The 23135-nt window shown below is 44.3% G+C and overlaps 1 pseudogene; it reads right to left on the bottom strand.

Moving 5' to 3' along the window:
- LOC123488211 overlaps positions 1-23135 on the bottom strand; it is a 42111-nt pseudogene that overhangs the window by 9239 nt on the left and 9737 nt on the right.

Here is a 23135-nt window from a genome sequence, read left to right on the forward strand (position 1 = left end):
GACTTCTCCTCTTATAAGGATTAATGTCTAGTTCAACAACAAGTCAGGATGGTATTTTGACTTCTCCTCTTATAAGGATTAATGTCTAGTTCAACAACAAGTCAGGATGGTATTTTGACTTCTCCTCTTATAAGGATTAATGTCTAGTTCAACAACAAGTCAGGATGGTATTTTGACTTTTCCTCTTATAAGGATTAATGTCTAGTTCAACAACAAGTCAGGATGGTATTTTGACTTCTCCTCTTATAAGGATTAATGTCTAGTTCAACAAGTCAGGATGGTATTTTGACTTCTCCTCTTATAAGGATTAATGTCTAGTTCAACAACAAGTCAGGATGGTATTTTGACTTCTCCTCTTATAAGGATTCATGTCTAGTTCAACAACAAGTCAGGGGGGTATTTTGACTTCTCCTCTTATAAGGATTAATGTCTAGTTCAACAACAAGTCAGGATGGTATTTTGACTTCTCCTCTTATAAGGATTAATGTCTAGTTCAACAACAAGTCAGGATGGTATTTTGACTTCTCCTCTTATAAGGATTAATGTCTAGTCAACAACAAGTCAGGTGGTATTTTGACTTCTCCTCTTATAAGGATTAATGTCTAGTTCAACATGATGGTATTTTGACTTCTCCTCTTATAAGGATTAATGTCTAGTAACAAGTCAGGATGGTATTTTGACTTCTCCTCTTATAAGGATTAATGTCTAGTTCAACAACAAGTCAGGATGGTATTTTGACTTCTCCTCTTATAAGGATTAATGTCTAGTTCAACAACAAGTCAGGATGGTATTTTGACTTCTCCTCTTATAAGGATTAATGTCTAGTTCAACAACAAGTCAGGATGGTATTTTGACTTCTCCTCTTATAAGGATTAATGTCTAGTTCAACAACAAGTCAGGATGGTATTTTGACTTCTCCTCTTATAAGGATTAATGTCTAGTTCAACAACAAGTCAGGATGGTATTTTGACTTCTCCTCTTATAAGGATTAATGTCTAGTTCAACAACAAGTCAGGATGGTATTTTGACTTCTCCTCTTATAAGGATTAATGTCTAGTTCAACAACAAGTCAGGGTGGTATTTTGACTTCTCCTCTTATAAGGATTAATGTCTAGTTCAACAACAAGTCAGGATGGTATTTTGACTTCTCCTCTTATAAGGATTAATGTCTAGTTCAACAACAAGTCAGGGTGGTATTTTGACTTCTCCTCTTATAAGGATTAATGTCTAGTTCAACAACAAGTCAGGATGGTATTTTGACTTCTCCTCTTATAAGGATTAATGTCTAGTTCAACAAGTCAGGATGGTATTTTGACTTCTCCTCTTATAAGGATTAATGTCTAGTTCAACAACAAGTCAGGATGGTATTTTGACTTCTCCTCTTATAAGGATTAATGTCTAGTTCAACAACAAGTCAGGATGGTATTTTGACTTCTCCTCTTATAAGGATTAATGTCTAGTTCAACAAGTCAGGATGGTATTTTGACTTCTCCTCTTATAAGGATTAATGTCTAGTTCAACAAGTCAGGATGGTATTTTGACTTCTCCTCTTATAAGGATTAATGTCTAGTTCAACAACAAGTCAGGATGGTATTTTGACTTCTCCTCTTATAAGGATTCATGTCTAGTTCAACAACAAGTCAGGATGGTATTTTGACTTCTCCTCTTATAAGGATTAATGTCTAGTTCAACAACAAGTCAGGATGGTATTTTGACTTCTCCTCTTATAAGGATTAATGTCTAGATCAACAAGTCAGGATGGTATTTTGACTTCTCCTCTTATAAGGATTAATGTCTAGTTCAACAAGTCAGGATGGTATTTTGACTTCTCCTCTTATAAGGATTAATGTCTAGTTCAACAAGTCAGGGGGGTATTTTGGGGCTTCCAGTCAGACTGGTGACATGGAACATTCACGGTTGTGGGGGGCAAATTAAATGCTCCAGAGTATTTTCACATCTGAAGAGCCTGAATACTGATATCGCATTTCTTCAAGAAACGCACCTACGTGTTAACGACCATACTAGATTGTGTAAAGCATGAGTTGGAAAGGTTTTTCATTCTAATTTTAACGGCAAAGCCAGGGGAACAGCAATAGTGATTCACAAACGAGTACAGTTTTCACCACCCTCACAGATCATTTCAGATCCTGGAGGACGTTATCCAGTTAGTGGCCCCCTCTTCCAGACCCCTGTAGTACTTGCGAATGTTTACACCCCTAACTGGGATGACACTAGATTCATGACATCTCTTTTAGCCTCTCTCCCTAATCTTGACACGCACCGCCTCATCTTCGGCGGGGACCTTAACTGTGTTATTGAACCAAGACTCGACCGGTCTGATCCCAGAACACTTCCTCCTTCCGGGATGGCAAAAGCTCTTACTACATTCATGACCCAAATGGGTTGTGTTGATCCATGGCGCTTCCTCCACCCGGTCACAAAGGACTTCTCCTACTTCTCTCATGTTCACCAAGCCTATTCGCGCACAGACTACTTATTCAGATAGAGCCCTTCTCCCCTCTGGTAAAACTACAGAATATTCTGTTATAGTAATTTCGGACCATCCCCCCCCACATTCTGGTCTTAGCTCTTACTCTGAACGCAAAACAAACAGTCGAATTGGAGATTTAACACGGCCCTATTGTCTAACTAAGAACTCTGTGACTTTATTTCAACCAACATAGATGTATTCATTCAAAGCTGTATTACGGGGAAAGATACTTTCTTACAATGCTCATTATGTCAAACAAAGCAAAACCGAAACGTCAAGAACTGGTGGACTCAAGCCTGCCAATAGACTGCCAATATTCAACTTCACCTTCCCCTGAATTATATGCAGAGAGGCTGAAACTTCAAACTCTATTTAATCTGCTTTCCACTGATAAAGCAGAGTTTCTGTTGCAGCGAACAAAGGGGACGTACTACAAATATGGTGACAAGGCCAGCCGCCTTTTGGCAGACCAACTTAAACGCCAGTCAGCATCTCATCATCTCTCAGGTATACGACTCTTCCCGTAGTGATCCCTCTAATAATAATAATTCAACTTTTGTGTCATTTTATTCTAACCTCTACAAATCCAAACCCCCATCAGACAATACGGATATGGACAACTTTTTAGATAACTTGGATATTCCATCCATTGATATGGACATGAGTAAAGTTCTGGACAACCCTCTGCATCTAGATGAGACAACAAAGGGTCCAAAGTTAATGCAATGTGGCAAGGCCCCAGGCCCTGGTGGCTTCCTCGTCGATTTGTATAAAAAATTCTCAGATCAACTGACCCCATTACTATTAGATAGGTTCACAGGGCTATCCCCCCGGCGCTAATCAATCCATCACTTATACTCAGTCCATCTCACTTATACTCAAGCCTCCATCTCACTAGACTCACTTAACAAGCTCATCTTAATACCATCTACTTATACTCAAGCCTCCATCTCACTTATACTCAAGAAAGATAAAGATCCGGCAGAATGTGGTGGATATCGGCCCATTTCACTTTTGAACGCTGATGTTAAACTATTATTAGCTAAGGTTCTAGCATGCCGGTTGGAACCTTCTAGGATGTCATATCTGATGATCAAACGGGTTCCATCAAAGGGCGACAACTGTTTTCCAATGAACGCCGTCTTTTGAACATTATCCTCTCCTTCTGTCTCTCCAGACCTCGAAATTGTTGTTTCTCTTGATGCGGAAAAGGCTTTAGACCCGGGTGGAGTGGGATTATTTATTTAAGATTTAGGGAAGATTTGGTTTTGGGTCCAGTTTCATCTCATGGATACGTCTGCTCTATTCTGCTCCTACGGCTAGCGTACACATCAACTCTCAACACTCAAAATACTTCCCCCTCTCCAGAGGGACCCGTCAATGGTGTCCCATGTCCCCGCTCCTTTTTGCACTTCCGGTAGAACCGCTTTCCTTGGCCTTAAATTATCATCATCATTCATTGGAATCCACCGAGCTGGTGAAGAACACAAAGTGTCACTGTATGCAGATGATCTACTATTATATATCACTAACCCTGTGAACTCTGTCGATAACATACTGCATATTTTAAACACATTTGGATCATTCTCAGGTTACAAATTGAACATTCAGAAAAGTGAATGTTTTCAGATCAACCCCGCTGCCAAGCAAATTCCCCCTGGAGCCCTGCCTTTCCGTCAACCCCGCTGCCAAGCAGATTCCCCCTGGAGCCCAGCCTCTCCGTCAACCCTGCTGCCAAGCAAATTCCCCCCTGGAGCCCAGCCTTTCCGTCTGTCGGCCTCTGGTTTTTCCTATTTAGGTGTGAATATAACACATTCTCTGGCTACCCTCCATAAAACTAACTTTAAAAGTCTAGTCACACGAGTTAAGCAGCTTGAGTCTGCCTCTCTCCTTAGCTGGCAGAATCCAATCTGTTAAAATGAAAATTTTACCTAGGTTTCTATACCTTTTTCAATGTCTTCTGATCTTTCTGCCAAAATCATTTTTACCAAGTTGGATAAGCTCATCAGTCATTTTATCTGGGCAGGCAAATCACCTAGGATACAGTGGCTTGCGTAAAATATTCACCCCCTTGGCATTTTTCCTATTTTGTTGCCTTACAACCTGGAATTTAAATGGATTTTTTGGGGGTTTGTATCATTTGATTTACAAACATGCCTACCAATTTGAAGATGCAAAATAAAAAAAATGTGTGATACAAACAAGAAATAAGACAAAAAAACTGAAAACTTGAGCGTGCATAACTATTCACCCCCCAAAGTCAATACTTTGTAGAGCCACCTTTTGCAGCAATTACAGCTGCAAGTCTCTTGGGGTATGTCTCTATAAGCTTGGCACATCTATCCACTAACCCCCTGATACACACCCCTAACCCCCTGATACACACCCCTAACCCCCTGATACACACCCCTAACCCTAACCCCTGACACACACCCCTAACCCCCTGACACACACCCCTAACCCCCTGATACACACCCCTAACCCCCTGATACACACCCCTAACCCTGATACACACCTAACCCCCTGATACACACCCTAACCCCCTGACACACACCCCTAACCCCTGATACACACCCTAACCCCTGATACACACCCTAACCCTGATACACACCCCCTAACCCCTGATACACACCCCTAACCCCTGATACACACCCTAACCCCTGATACACACCCCTAACCCCTGATACACACCCTAACCCTGATACACCCTAACCCTAACCCCTGATACACCCCTAACCCCCTGATACACACCCCTAACCCCCTGATACACACCCTAACCCTGATACACACCCCCTAACCCTGATACACACCTAACCCCTGATACACACCCCTAACCCCTGATACACACCCCTAACCCCCTGATACACACCCCTAACCCCCTGACACACACCCCTAACCCCCTGATACACACCCCTAACCCCCTGATACACACCCCTAACCCCCTGATACACACCCTAACCCCCTGATACACACCCCTAACCCCCTGATACACACCCCTAACCCCCTGATACACACCCTAACCCCTGATACACACCCCCTAACCCCTGATACACACTCCTAACCCCTGACAACACCTCTAACCCCTGATACACACCTCAACCTCTGATACACACCCTAACCCTGATACACACCCCTAACCCCTGATACACACCTAACCCCTGATACACCCTAACCTGATACACACCCTAACCCTAACCCTGATACACACCCCTAACCCCTGATACACACCCCTAACCCTGATACACCCCTAACCCCCTGATACACACCCTAACCCCTGATACACACCCCCAACCCCTGATACACACCTCTAATCCCTGATACACCTCAACCCCTGAACACACCCTAACCCCTGATACACACCTAACCCTGATACACACCCCTAACCCCCTGATACACACCCTAACCCCTGACACACACCCCTAACCCCCTGATACACACCCCTAACCCCCTGATACACACCCCTAACCCCCTGATACACACCCCTAACCCCCTGACACACACCCCTAACCCCTGATACACACCCTAACCCCCTGATACACAACCCTAACCCCTGATACACCTAACCCCCTGATACACACCCTAACCCTGATACACACCCCTAACCCTGATACACAACCCCTAACCCCTGATACACACCCCTAACCCCTGATACACACCCAACCCTGATCACACCCCTAACCCTGATACACACCCTAACCCTGACTACACACCCCCAACCCTGATACACACCCCTAACCTCTGAACACACCCCTAACCCCTGATACACACCTCAACCCTGATACACCCCCCTAACCCCTGATACACACCTAACCCCCTGATACACACCCCCTAACCCTGATCACACCCCTAACCCCTGACACACACCCCCTAACCCCTGATACACACCCTAACCCCTGATACACACCCCTAACCCCTGATACACACCCCTAACCCCCTGAACACACCCCTAACCCCTGACACACACCCCTAACCTGATACACACCTAACCCCTGATACACACCTAACCCCCTGAACACACCCCCTAACCCCCTGATACACACCCTAACCCCTGATACACACCCCCTAACCCCCTGATACACACCCTAACCCTGATACACACCCCTAACCCCCTGATACACACCCCTAACCCCCTGATACACACCCCTAACCCCTGACACAACCCTAACCCTGATACACACCCCTAACCCCCTGATACACACCCCTAACCCCCTGATACACACCCCTAACCCCTGATACACACCCCTAACCCCTGACACACCCTAACCCCCTGATACACACCCCTAACCCCCTGATACACACCCCTAACCCCTGATACACACCCTAACCCCTGATACACACCCCTAACCCCCTGATACACACCCTAACCCCTGATACACACCCCTAACCCTAACCCCCTGATACACACCCTAACCCCTGATACACACCCCTAACCCCTGATACACCCTAACCCTGATACACACCCTAACCCCCTGATACACACCCCTAACCCCTGATACACACCCCGAACCCCTGATACACACCCCTAACCCTGACACACACCCCAACCCTGATAACAACCCAACCCCTGATACACACCCCTAACCCCTGATACACACCCCTAACCCCCTGATACACACCCCTAACCCCGACACACCCTAACCCCTGATACACACCCAACCCAACCCCCTGATACACACCCCAACCCGAAACCCCTAACCCCTGACACACCCCTAACCCCCTGATACACACCCTAAACCCTGATACACACCCCCTAACCCCTGATACACACCCCTAACCCTGATACACACCTAACCCACGACCCTAACCCCTGATACACACCCCTAACCCCCTGAACAACTAACTAACCTCTGATACACCCCTAACCCCTGATACACCCCTAACCCCTGATACACACCAACTAACCCCTGACACACCCCAACCCCTGACACACACCCTAACCCCCTGATATACACCCTAACCCCTGATACACACCTAACCCCCTGATACACACCCCTAACCTTAACACCCCTAACCCTGACACACCCCCAACCCCTGACACACCCTAACCCCTATAACACCCAACCCCTGAACAACCTAACCCTGATACACACCCCTAAACCCCTGATACACACCCTAACCCTGATACACACCCCTAACCCCTGATACACAACCCCTAACCCCTGATACACACCCCTAACACCAACTCTGATACACCCCCTAACCCCTGATACACACCCCTAACTGATACACCCCTAACCCTAACCCTGACACCCTAACCCCTGACACACACCCCTAACCCCTGATACACACCCTAACCCTTGATACACCCTAACCCTGATACACACCCCTAACCCCTGATACACCCCTAACCCTGACACAACCTAACCCCTGATACACACATCAACCCGAACCACCAACCCAACACACCCCACGATAACAATCCAACAACACACAACCCCGATACAACCCAAAGAACAACCAACCCAAAACAACCGATAAAAACCCTATACACACCCAACGAACACACCCTAACCGATACAACTAACTCTGAACACAAACTGATACACACCCCAACCCCCTGATACACACCCAACTCCTGACACACACCCTAACCCCCCTGATACACACTCCTAACCATAACACCAATCCCACAAAAACCCCTAACAACAACCATACACATCCCTAACCTGAACACACCAACCCTGAAAACCCTAAGAAAACCCCAACCTGACACACACCCCCAACTCCTATACAACCCCAACCCCTGATACACACCCCTAATGAACACCCCAACCCAACACACCCCTAACGATACAACCTCCCAACCCCTGATACACAACCCCTAACAACACCCCAACCCTGATAACACCCAAATGACACACACCAACCCGAACACACCAACCCTGAACACACCCCAATCTGAACAACCCCAACCCGATAAACCAACAACAACCCCGAAAACAACCACAACACCAACCCCGAACACACCCAATCCGACAACACCCAACGATACAACCAACAAACACCAACAAAACAAGAACAAAAAAAAAAGACACACACCCTAACCTGATACACACAACCCCTGATACACACATCCAACCGATACAAATAACCCCGACACACCCAACCTGACACACACCCAACCCCGATACAACCCAACAACCCCTGAAACACCCAACTGAACAAACAACCCGATACAAAAACAACACACAACGAAAAAAAATAACACTAACATAACAACCCGATACACACCCTAACCCTGATACACACCCCTAACCCCCTGATACACACCCAACCCCCTGACACACCCCAACCCCCGATAACACCCAACCCGAACACAAAGATAAACCTAACCCTGATACACACAACATAACACCAAAACACACCCCCAACCCATACACACCCTAACCAACACCCCAACCCCTGAACACACCCCAACACACCCCAACCCGATACACACCCCAACCCCTGATACACACCCCTAACCCTGATACAAACCAACCCGATACAACTCAACCAACACCAACCCCGAACACATAACTATACACACCCCTAACATACACACACCCACCTGAACAAACAAAACACCCCAACCCCGACACAAACAAAAAAACACAAACCTATAACACTAACCGAACACAAACCGAACATAAACTGATACAACCTAACTCAAGAAATCTAACTGAAATAATTCAAAAAATGATAAAAACTGAAACAAAACATACAAATAACCAAAACATAAATACATAAACAAGAAAACTAACCCCGAAACAACACAACACAACCCCGATACACACCAATCCACAACAACCCGATAAAACGATACACACAACTTGATAACACCAACAACCAAACCGATACACCAACTCCCCGACACACACCAACGAAAACCCCCTAACTCCCCTGAACACACTCAACGAACACACCTCAACCCTAAAACCCCTAACAAAAAAAGAACAAACCACAACCCAACGATAACACCACCAATGAACACACCCTAACCCCTGATACACACTCAACTGATACACACCCCTAACCTGATACACACCCAACCTGATACACAACCCCAACCCTGATACATACCGTTAAACCTCTGATACACCCCCAACCCGAAAAACCCCTAACCGACACACACCCAACCCCGATACACACTCAACCTGACACACACCCAACCCTAGACACACCCCTAACCCGATACACACCCAACCCCCAACAACCCAACGAACACACCCCTAACCCAAAAAAAACACTGAACAACAAAAAAAACCCCGAACACACCAACCCCTGACAACCAACAAACAACCCAACCTATACACACAACCAAAAAACTCCTGATACACACCCCAACCAACACACCCTAACCAACACACAACAACACACAACGATACAACAACCCAAACTCCCAATGACACACACCCAACCCGATACACACCCCTAACCCCCTGAAAAAACACACAACCAAAACAACCAACACCAACCCATAACACAACCCTGACACACACTAACCTCTGATACACACTAACGAACAACCCTAACTCTGACACACTACCCAAACCGATACACACTCCCTAAAAACACCACCCAAACCAACAACACAAGAAAAACCCAAAAAACCCGATACACACCAACCCCTGATACACACTCAACCCCATAACACCCAATCCTGATAGACACCAACCATAACCCAAAACTGATACACAACCTAACCCTGATAACAAACCGATAACACAACCCCTGATACACACCCCTAACGATAAACCAAAACACAACCTAACACACCTAATGAAAACCCAAAATAAAACCAAAAAGAACAACTAAAACAACAACAACGAAAACAATTGATAAAACTAACCAAACTCCAAAACACCAACCCGATACACACATAAAAACAAACAAAAATGATAAAACCGAAACACAACCCCCGATAACCACCCCTGATACAACCCAACCCCTGATAACACAACCTGAAACACCCTCAAACTCCTGATAACACTAACCCGAAACCAACCCTGAACACACTAATTGATACAAAACAAAATAAAAAAAAAAACCCCCGATACACCAACTCCTGATAAACCCAACATACACACCCAACCAACACCCTAACCCCCGATACAAATTATGAAACACAAGAAACACTAACCCGATACAACCCCAAAACCTGATACACTCCTCAACCCTGAACCTGATAACAAACCTATAAATAACCGATAAATTTTAACCTGATACAATAAATAAACCTCAATGAACAACTCTAAATACCAAAAACACAAACGAAAACCCTAACACACACCCAACCCTAACCCGATAACACCAAGAAACACCCTAACCTGATACACACCCAACCCCCTGATAAACCCAACCCCTGATACACACCCCAACTGAACACACCAAACCAATCCCCTGAAACAACCCTAACCGAACACACAACCGAACACACCCAAACCCCTGATAACACCCTAATCCTACAACCGATACACACCCCCAACCCCTGATAACACCCTCCTCTGATACACACTCCTAACCGATACACACCCTAACCCCCTGACACACACCCCAACCCCGATACACACCTAACGAACACACCAACCACACACAACGATACACACCCAACCCCACACAACAATCTGAACACACCCCAACCCACCCAACCCGATAACACCCAAAAAAAACAACACAAACCCCGACACAACCAACCTGATACACAAAATACACACTAACCGAAAATAACCCTAACCGAAAAAACAAAAACCCAACCGATACACACCCAACCCTATAAACCCCAACAACCAACCCCCTAACACAAAAAAAAAACAACAACCAATCGATAACACCAACCCTGATACACACCCAACCCCTGATACACACACCCTGATACACAACCAACCCCTGATACACACAACCCCTGACACACACCAACCCGATACACACCTAACCCCGAAACCTAAGAAACACAACCCAACACAAAAAAACCAAAAAACTAACATAAACACCAACACACCCTAACCGATACACACCCCAACCCCCTGACACACACCTAACCCGACACACACCCAACAACCAAAACAAGCCCGATAACAAACTAACCCATACACACCCCAACCTAACCCAAAAAAACAACACACCAACGAACACACCCAACCCCACAAACACAAAAACAAAAACACCCAAACCAACCATAACACCCAAAAAACCCGACAACACCAATCGATAACACCAACCCGAAACACCCCAACCAACAACCAACCGAACAAACCTGATAACACCAACAAACACAACCAACAACCAAAACACAAGAACACAACAACCCCGATACACACCCCTAACCCCGATACACACCTCAACCCTGATAACACCCAATCCAACCCGAACACACCTAAACCCGATAACACCTAACCCAAACACCCAACCCTGAACACACCCCACCATAAACCCAACGAAACACAATAAACCAAGAAAAAAGATACAACAACTGATACACACCAACGATACACACACCCCAACCCCGATACACACCCAAACCCTGACACACCCCCAACCCCATACAACCAACCCCGAAACACAACAAACACCCCCAACCCCTGAAACACCAACCATAAAAACCCCCTGATACACACCCCCTAACCGATACACACAACCAACCATACACACCCAACCCCCTGATACACACCCCAACCCCGATACACACTAACCCCTATACACACCCTAACGATACAACCAAGAAACAAACCTGATACACAACAACAACACACCTAACCAAAAAACCAAAAAACGAAAACCAAAACAAAAAACAACACCAAAAACAAACAAAAAACACACACCAAACAAATAACACAACGATACACAAAACAAAAAAACCGATAACACCCCTCCCGATACACACCCCTAACCCGATACACACCTCCCAACCCTAACCCCTATAACACAACCTGATAACACCCTAACCCTGATACACACCCAACCCTGATACACACCCCCTAACCCTGATACACACCCCCAACCCCTGATACACACCCCTAACCCCTGATACACACCCCTAACTCTGACACACACCCTAACCCCTGACACACACCCCTAACCCCTGATACACACCAACCCAACCCCGATACACACCCCTAATCCCTGATACACCTAACCTGATACACCCCCGAACACACCACCGATACACACCCCAACCCCGATACACACCAACCCAACCCCTGATACACACCCCTAAACCCTGATACACACCCAACCCCTGATACTAACCCTGATACACACTACTCCATACAAAACCTGAACACACCCCTAACCCCTGATACACACCCCCTAACCCTGATACACACCCTAACCTCTGATACACACCCCTAACCCCTGATACACACCTAACCCTGATACACACCCCTAACTCCTGATACACACCCCTAACCCCTGATACACACCCCTAACCCTAACCCTGATACACACCCTAACCCTGATACACCCCAACCCGATACACACCCTAACCCCTGATACACACCCCAACCCTAACGAACACACCCTAACCCCTGATACACACCCCCTAACCCTGATACACACCCCTAACCCCCTGATACACACCCCTAACCCCCTGAACACACCAACCCCTGATACACACCCCCTAACCAACCCCTGATACACAACCTAACCCTGATACACACCCCTAACCCCTGATACACACCCCAACCCCCTGACACACCTAACCTGATACACTACCCTGATACACACCCCTCCCTGATACACAACCTAACCCTAACCGATACACACCTAACCCTGATACACACCTAACCCTGATACACACCTAACCTAACCGATACACCTAACCCGATACAACCCAACCCTAACCCCTGATACACACTCACCAACCCCTGATACACACCTCCTAACCCCGATACACACTCCCTAACCCCCTGACACACACCAACCCGATACACACCCCTAACCCCCTGATACACACCCCTAACCCCTGATACACAACCCCTAACCCCTGATACACACCCCTAACGAACACACCCCAACCCGATACACAACCCTAACTCCTGATACACACTTCCAACCAACCCCTGATACACACCCCTAACCCCTGACACACACCCCTAATTCCTGATACACACCCTAACCCCTACCCGACACACACCCCAACCCCGATACACACCCTAACTCCTGACACACACCCCAACTCCTGATACACACCCCTAACCCCCTGATACACACCTCAACCCTGATACACACCCCCTAACCCCTGATACACACCCCAACCCAACCCCTGATACACACCCCCTAACCCCTGATACACACACCCTAACCCCCTGATACACACCTAACCCAACCCCTGATACACACCCTAACCCTGATACACACCCCAACCCCTGATACACACCCCTAACCCCGATACACACCCAACCCCTGATACACACCCCTAAACCCCTGACACACACCCATAACCCACCTGATACACACCCCCTAACCCCCTGACACACACCATAACCCCTGATACACACCCTAACCCTGATACACACCCTAACCCCCTGATACACACCCCTAACCCCGAACACACCCCCTAACCCCCTGATACACACCCACTAACCCCCTGATACACACCCTAACCCCCTGATACACACCCCACCTAACTCTGATACACACCTAACCCAACCCCTGATACACACCCTAAACCCGACACACACCCATAACCCCCTGATACACACACCTAACCCCCTGATACACACCCCTAACCCCCTGATACACACCCCTAACCCCTGATACACACCCCTAACCCAACCCCATACACACCCCAACCCCGACACACACCCTAACCCCTGATACACACCCTAACCCTAACCCTGATACACACCCCTAACCCCTGATACAACCCCCTAACCCCTGATACACACTCCCCAACCCCTGACACACCCCTAACCCCTGATACACACCCCTAACATACACACCCCCAACGACACACAACCCGACACACACCCCCTACCCCCTGATACACACCCCAACCCCTGAAAAACAACACACCTAACCCCGATACACACCCCTAACCCCTGATACACACCCCTAACCCCCTGACACACACCCCTAACCCCCTGATACACACCCCTAACCCCCTGATACACACCCCTAACCCCTGATACACACCCCTAACCCCCTGACACACACCCAACCCCCTGATACACACCCCTAACCCCCTGACACACACCCTAACCCCTGATACACCCTAACCCCGATACACACCCCAACCCCTGATACACACCCTAACCCCTGATACACACTCCTAACCCCTGATACACACCCTAACCCTGATACACACCCCTAACCCCTGATACACACCCCTAACCCTAACCCCCTGATACACACCCCTAACCCCTGATACACACCCCCAACCCCCTGATACACACCCCTAACCCCCTGATACACACCCCTAACCCTAACCCCCTGACACACACCCCTAACCCCCTGATACACACCCCTAACCCCCTGACACACACAGGGGCGTGGGAGAGAGGTTTCAGCGTTGTGTCATTTTCTTGGACATTGGCAGTCATGTGAAAGACCCCACTGTATATAATACCATGGCTCTGCTCTGTAGCTGCCAGATATATGAACAAAAACACATGAAGACTAGAGCCTTACAACACTAATCATTAACACTGTTCACAACACAGAATGAGATGAAGGTGAAACTAACCTTAGCCAGAAAGCGTTTGACCGTGGGTTACGGGACCAATCAGGTCCAGGAATGGGAGGTATGAGCTTCCTGAAGCGTGTGGTCGTTATGCCAACCAGGAAGGTTCCACGGCGCTAAGACGGATGTTGTCAGGTAACCGGGCATATTGCTCATGATGACCTCCTTGGTGCCAGCCTTGGGGCCTTTCAGCCAGTACCTGGAGGGAGAGAGAGAGAGAGAGGGAGAGAGGACTGAGTGGAGAGAGACAGAGAGACTGGAGTGGAGAGACAATCAATATTTCCAGACCCAGGGACATGTACTAGTCTGTGGCAACCTAAATGCCAGAACTGACACCCTCAGCACACAGGGGGACAAACACCTACCTGGAGGTGACAGCATTCCCTCCCCAATATGCCCCCCTAGGCACAACTACGACAACATAACCAACAAAAACGGGTCACAACTCCTGCAGCTCTGTCGCATGCTGGGTATGTACATAGTCAATGGTAGGCTTCGAGGGGACTCCTATGGTAGGTACACCTATAGTCATCTCTTGGCAGTAGTACTGTAGACTACTTTATCACTGACCTCAACCCAGAGTCTCTCAGAGCGTTCGACAGTCAGCCCACTGACACCCCTATCAGAAAACAGCAAAATCACAGTCTACTTGAACAGAGCAATACTCAATCATGAGGCATCAAAGCCAAAGGAACTGAATAATATTAAGAAATGCTATAGATGGAAAGAAAGTAGTGCTTGAAACCTACCAAAAAACAATTAGAAACAAACAAATTCAATCCATTCTAGACAACTTCCTGGACAAAAGCGTTCCACTGTAATAGTGAAGGTGTAAACTTGGCAGTAGAAAACCTAAACAGTATATTTGACCTCTCAGCTTCCCTATCAAATCCAAAAATCTCTAACAGAAAACCAAAGAAAAGTAATAACAGTGATAAATGGTTTGATGAAGAATGCAAAAACCTAAGAAAGAAATTGAGAAACCTATCCAACCAAAAACATAGAGACCCAGAAAACCTGAGCTCACGCCTTCACTATGGTGAATCACTAACACAATAAAGAAATACACTACGGAAAAGAAGGAACAGCATGTCGAAATCAGCTCAATGTAATTGAAGAATCCATAGAATCGAAACCACTTCTAGGAAAATTGGAAAACACTAAACAAACAACAACACGAAGAGTTATCTATCCAAAACGGAGATGTATGGGGTAAACCACTTCTCCAATCTTTTTGGCCCTATAATAGAGAACAAACAGCAAAAAATATACATGATCAAATGCAAATCTTAGAATCAACTATTAAAGACTACCAGAACCCACTGGATTCTCCAATTACAATGAATGAACTACAGGACAAAATACAAACCCTCCAACCCAAAAAAGTCCTGTGGTGTTGATGGTATCCTCAATGAAATTATAAAATATACAGACCACAAATTTCAATTAGCTATACTTAAACTCTTTAACATCATCCTCCTAGCTCTGGCATCTTCCCCAATATTTGGAACCAAGGACGATCACCCCAATCCACAAAAAGTGGAGACAAATTTGACCCCAATAACTACCGTGGGATATGCGTCAACAGCAACCTTGGGAAAATCCTCTGCATTATCATTAACAGCAGACTAGTTCATTTCCTCAGTGAAAACAATGTACTGAGCAAATGTCAAATTGGCTTTTTACCAAATTACCGCACGACAGACACGTATTCACCCTGCACACCTATTTGACAAACAAACAAAACCAAAACAAATGCAAAGTCTTCTCATGCTTTTGTTGATTTCAAAAAGCTTTGACTCAATTTGGCATGAGGGTCTGCTATACAAATTGAGGAAAGTGGGGTTGGGGGGAAAAACATACAACATTATAAAATCCATGTACACAAACAACAAGTGTGGGTTAAAATTGGCAAAAAACACACACATTTCTTTCCACAGGGCGTGGGGTGAGACAGTGATGCAGTTAAGCCCCACCCTCTTCAACATATATATCAACGAATTGGCGGAGGGCACTAGAACAGTCTGCAGCACCCGGGCCTCACCCTACTAGAATCTGAAGTCAAATGTCTTCTGTTTGCTGATGATCTGGTGCTTCTGTTCCCAACCAATGAGGGCCTACAGCAGCACCTAGATCTTCTGCACAGATTCTGTCAGACCTGGGCCCTGACAGTAAATCTCAGTAAGACAAAAATAATGGTGTTCCAAAAAGGTCCAGTTGCCAGGACCACAAATACAAATTATCTAGACACCGTTGCCCTAGAGCACACAAAACTATACATACCGCCTAAACATCAGCACCACAGGTAACCTCCACAAAGCTGTGAACGATCTGAGAGACAAGGCAAGAAGGGCCTTCTATGTCATCAAAAGGAACATAAAATGTTATATCCCAATTAGGATCTGGCTAAAAATACTTGAATCAATTATAGAACCCATTGCCCTTTATGGTTCTGAGGTCTGGGGTCCACTCACCAACCAAGAATTCACAAAATGGGACAAACACCAAATTGAGACCTCTGCATGCAGAATTCTGCAAAAACATCCTCCGTGTACAACGTAAACACCAAATAATGCACTGCAGAGCAGAATTAGGCCAATACCCGCTAATTATCAAAATCCAGAAAAGAGCCATTAAATTCTATAACCACTTAAAAGGAAGCGATTCCCAAACCTTCCATAACAAAGCCATCACCTACAGAGAGATGAACTTGGAGAAGAGTCCCCTAAGTAAGCTTGTCCTGGGGCTCTGTTCACAAACACAAACAGACCCCACAGTGCCCCAGGACAACAACACAATTAGACCCAACCAAATCATGAGAAAACAAAAAGAGAATTACTTGACACATTGGAAAGAACAAACAAAAAAACAGAGCAAACTAGAATGCTATTTGGCCCTAAACAGAGAGTACACAGTGGCAGAATACCTGACCACTGTGACTGACCCAAACTTAAGGAAAGCTTTGACTATGTACAGACTCAGTGAGCATAGCCTTGCTATTGAGAAAGGCCGGGCCGTAGGCAGACCTGGCTCTCAAGAGAAGACAAGGCCATGTGCACACCGCCAACAAAATGAGGTGGAAACTGAGCTGGGGCACTTCCTAACCTCCTGCCAAATGTATGACCATATTAGAGACACATATTTCCCTCAGATTACAGCGATCCACAAAGAATTCGAAAAAACAAACTCAATTTTGATAAACTCCTTATCTACTGGGTGAAAAACCAGTGTCCCATCACAGCTGCAAGATTTGTGACCTGTTGCCACAAGAAAAAGGGCAACCAGTGAAGAACAAACACCATTGTAAAACAACCCATATTTATGTTGATTTATTTTCCCATTTGTACTTTAACTATTTGCACATCATTACAACACTGTATATATACATAATATGACATTTGAAATGTCTTTATTCTTTTTGGAACTTTTGTGAGTGTAATGTTTCCGTTAATATTGATTGTTTATTTCACTTTTGTTTATTATCTATTTCACTTGCTTTGGCAATGTTAACACACGTTCCCATGCCAATAAAGAAATTGGAGAGAGAGAGAGAGAGAGAGAGAGAGAGAGAGAGAGAGAGAAGAAAGAGAGGGGGGGGAGAGAGAGGGAGAGAGAGAGAGAGAGAGAGAGAGAGAGAGAGAGAGAGAGAGAGAGAGAGAGAGAGAGAGAGAGAGAGAGAGAGAGAGAGAGAGAGAGAGAGAGAGAGAGAGAGAGAGAGAGAGAGAGAGAGAGAACCATGATTGTCATCAAACAAAAGGCCTTTCTGTAGTGTGAAGGTTCCAGCCAACACCTCTGATAACAGAATAATATTTACATGTTAAAAGGAAAAAGAGAGGGAGGACAGTTACTATGGAAAACACTGTCCTCCGTGGGTGAGTGTGTGTGTGTGTGTGTATGTGTGAGTGTGTATGTACCTGAGGATGCATCCGATGCTGGTCTCGGCAGCAGCAGGAAGCTCTGTCAGGTGACAGGGCGGCGTTGGGCATGTAGAGACCATCCAGCAGGACACGCACATGCCTGACACAGGGTCAAAGGTCAGGAGACGCCCAGAGCGTTGGTCTCTATCACCTAGAGGTCAGGGGTCAGAGGTCAGGGGATATAGAGCTTCTATAAGAAGAAAGGCCTTTTCTAGGAATACAGACGGACAGACCTCTAGCTTGACGTGTCGTCGTCCCCAGCGAGAGGAGGAGTCAGTAAAGTAAATGGTTCCAGTCTGAGAGGAGATCTCCAACCCGTTCAGGAATGCAAACGGAACCCCGTCAGCTCCTAGAGCACAGCACACACAGATATTCCATATGTTAACTGGATTAGGCTTGTTGTGGTAATATCAGTTCTAAACAGATATTCCATATGTTAACTGGATTAGGCTTGTTGTGGTAATATCAGTTCTAAACAGATATTCCATATGTTAACTGGATGTACATTAGGCTTGTTGTGGTAACATCGAGTTCTAAACAGATATTCCATATGTTAACTGGATGTACATTAGGCTTGTTGTGGTCATATCAGTTCCTAAACAGATATTCCATATGTTAACTGGATTAGGCTTGTTGTGGTAATATCAGTTCTAAACAGATATTCCATATGTTAACTGGATGTACATTAGGCTTGTTGTGGTAACATCAGTTCTAAACAGATATTCCATATGTTAACTGGATGTACATTAGGCTTGTTGTGGTAATATCAGTTCCTAAACAGATATTCCATATGTTAACTGGATGTACATTAGGCTTGTTGTGGTAATATCAGTTCTAAAACAGATATTCCATATGTTAACTGGATGTACATTAGGCTTGTTGTGGTAACATCAGTTCTAAACAGATATTCCATATGTTAACTGGATGTACATTAGGCTTGTTGTGGTAACATCAGTTCTAAACAGATATTCCATATGTTAACTGGATGTACATTAGGCTTGTTGTGGTAACATCAGTTCTAAACAGATATTCCATATGTTAACTGGATGTACATTAGGCTTGTTGTGGTAACATCAGTTCTAAACAGATATTCCATATGTTAACTGGATGTACATTAGGCTTGTTGTGGTAACATCAGTTCTAAACAGATATTCCATATGTTAACTGGATCAGGCTTGTTGTGGTCATATCAGTTCTAAACAGATATTCCATATGTTAACTGGATGTACATTAGGCTTGTTGTGGTCATATCAGTTCTAAACAGATATTCCATATGTTAACTGGATTAGGCTTGTTGTGGTAATATCAGTTCTAAACAGATATTCCATATGTTAACTGGATTAGGCTTGTTGTGGTAATATCAGTTCTAAACAGATATTCCATATGTTAACTGGATGTACATTAGGCTTGTTGTGGTAACATCAGTTCTAAACAGATATTCCATATGTTAACTGGATGTACATTAGGCTTGTTGTGGTAACATCAGTTCTAAACAGATATTCCATATGTTAACTGGATGTACATTAGGCTTGTTGTGGTAACATCAGTTCTAAACAGATATTCCATATGTTAACTGGATGTACATTAGGCTTGTTGTGGTAACATCAGTTCTAAACAGATATTCCATATGTTAACTGGATGTACATTAGGCTTGTTGTGGTAACATCAGTTCTAAACAGATATTCCATATGTTAACTGGATGTACATTAGGCTTGTTGTGGTAACATCAGTTCTAAACAGATATTCCATATGTTAACTGGATGTACATTAGGCTTGTTGTGGTAATATCAGTTCTAAACAGATATTCCATATGTTAACTGGATGTACATTAGGCTTGTTGTGGTAACATCAGTTCTAAACAGATATTCCATATGTTAACTGGATGTACATTAGGCTTGTTGTGGTAACATCAGTTCTAAACAGATATTCCATATGTTAACTGGATGTACATTAGGCTTGTTGTGGTAACATCAGTTCTAAACAGATATTCCATATGTTAACTGGATCAGGCTTGTTGTGGTCATATCAGTTCTAAACAGATATTCCATATGTTAACTGGATGTACATTAGGCTTGTTGTGGTCATATCAGTTCTAAACAGATATTCCATATGTTAACTGGATTAGGCTTGTTGTGGTAATATCAGTTCTAAACAGATATTCCATATGTTAACTGGATCAGGCTTGTTGTGGTAATATCAGTTCTAAACAGATATTCCATATGTTAACTGGATGTACATTAGGCTTGTTGTGGTAACATCAGTTCTAAACAGACATTCCATATGTTAACTGGATGTACATTAGGCTTGTTGTGGTAACATCAGTTCTAAACAGATATTCCATATGTTAACTGGATGTACATTAGGCTTGTTGTGGTAACATCAGTTCTAAACAGATATTCCATATGTTAACTGGATGTACATTAGGCTTGTTGTGGTAACATCAGTTCTAAACAGATATTCCATATGTTAACTGGATGTACATTAGGCTTGTTGTGGTAACATCAGTTCTAAACAGATATTCCATATGTTAACTGGATGTACATTAGGCTTGTTGTGGTAACATCAGTTCTAAAACAGATATTCCATATGTTAACTGGATGTACATTAGGCTTGTTGTGGTAATATCAGTTCTAAACAGATATTCCATATGTTAACTGGATGTACATTAGGCTTGTTGTGGTAACATCAGTTCTAAACAGATATTCCATATGTTAACTGGATCAGGGTTGTTGTGGTCATATCAGTTCTAAACAGATATTCCATATGTTAACTGGATGTACATTAGGCTTGTTGTGGTCATATCAGTTCTAAACAGATATTCCATATGTTAACTGGATTAGGCTTTGTTGTGGCTCATATCAGTTCTAAACAGATATTCCATATGTTAACTGGATATACATTAGGCTTGTTGTGGTAACATCAGTTCTAAACAGATATTCCATATGTTAACTGGATGTACATTAGGCTTGTTGTGGTAATATCAGTTCTAAACAGATATTCCATATGTTAACTGGATGTGCATTAGGCTTGTTGTGGTATTATCAGTTCTAAACAGATATTCCATATGTTAACTGGATGTACATTAGGCTTGTTGTGGTATTATCAGTTCTAAACAGATATTCCATATGTTAACTGGATGTACATTAGGCTTGTTGTGGTAAATTCAGTTCTAAACAGATATTCCATATGTTAACTGGATGTACATTAGGCTTGTTGTGGTAACATCAGTTCTAAACAGATATTCCATATGTTAACTGGATGTACATTAGGCTTGTTGTGGTAACATCAGTTCTAAACAGATATTCCATATGTTAACTGGATGTACATTAGGCTTGTTGTGGTATTATCAGTTCTAAAACAGATATTCCATATGTTAACTGGATGTACATTAGGCTTATTGTGGTCATTTCAGTTCTAAACAGATATTCCATATGTTAACTGGATGTACATTAGGCTTGTTGTGGTAATATCAGTTCTAAACAGATATTCCATATGTTAACTGGATGTACATTAGGCTTGGATGTGGTAACATCAGTTCTAAACAGATATTCCATATGTTAACTGGATGTACATTAGGCTTGTTGTGGTAACATCAGTTCTAAACAGATCATCCATATGTTAACTGGATGTACATTAGGCTTGATGTGGTAACATCAGTTCTAAACAGATATTCCATGTTAACTGGATGTACATTAGGCTTGTTGTGGTAACATCAGTTCTAAACAGATATTCCATATGTTAACTGGATGTACATTAGGCTTGTTGGGGTAACATCAGTTCTAAACAGATATTCCATATGTTAACTGGATGTACATTAGGCTTGTTGTGGTAACATCAGTTCTAAACAGATATTCCATATGTTAACTGGATCAGGCTTGTTGTGGTCATATCAGTTCTAAACAGATATTCCATATGTTAACTGGATGTACATTAGGCTTGTTGTGGTCATATCAGTTCTAAAAACAGATATTCCATATGTTAACTGGATTAGGCTTGTTGTGGTCATATCAGTTCTAAACAGATATTCCATATGTTAACTGGATATACATTAGGCTTGTTGTGGTAA

This window comes from Coregonus clupeaformis, unplaced genomic scaffold, assembly GCF_020615455.1.
Source record: "Coregonus clupeaformis isolate EN_2021a unplaced genomic scaffold, ASM2061545v1 scaf2057, whole genome shotgun sequence".
In the NCBI taxonomy this organism is placed as follows: Eukaryota; Metazoa; Chordata; class Actinopteri; order Salmoniformes; family Salmonidae; genus Coregonus; species Coregonus clupeaformis.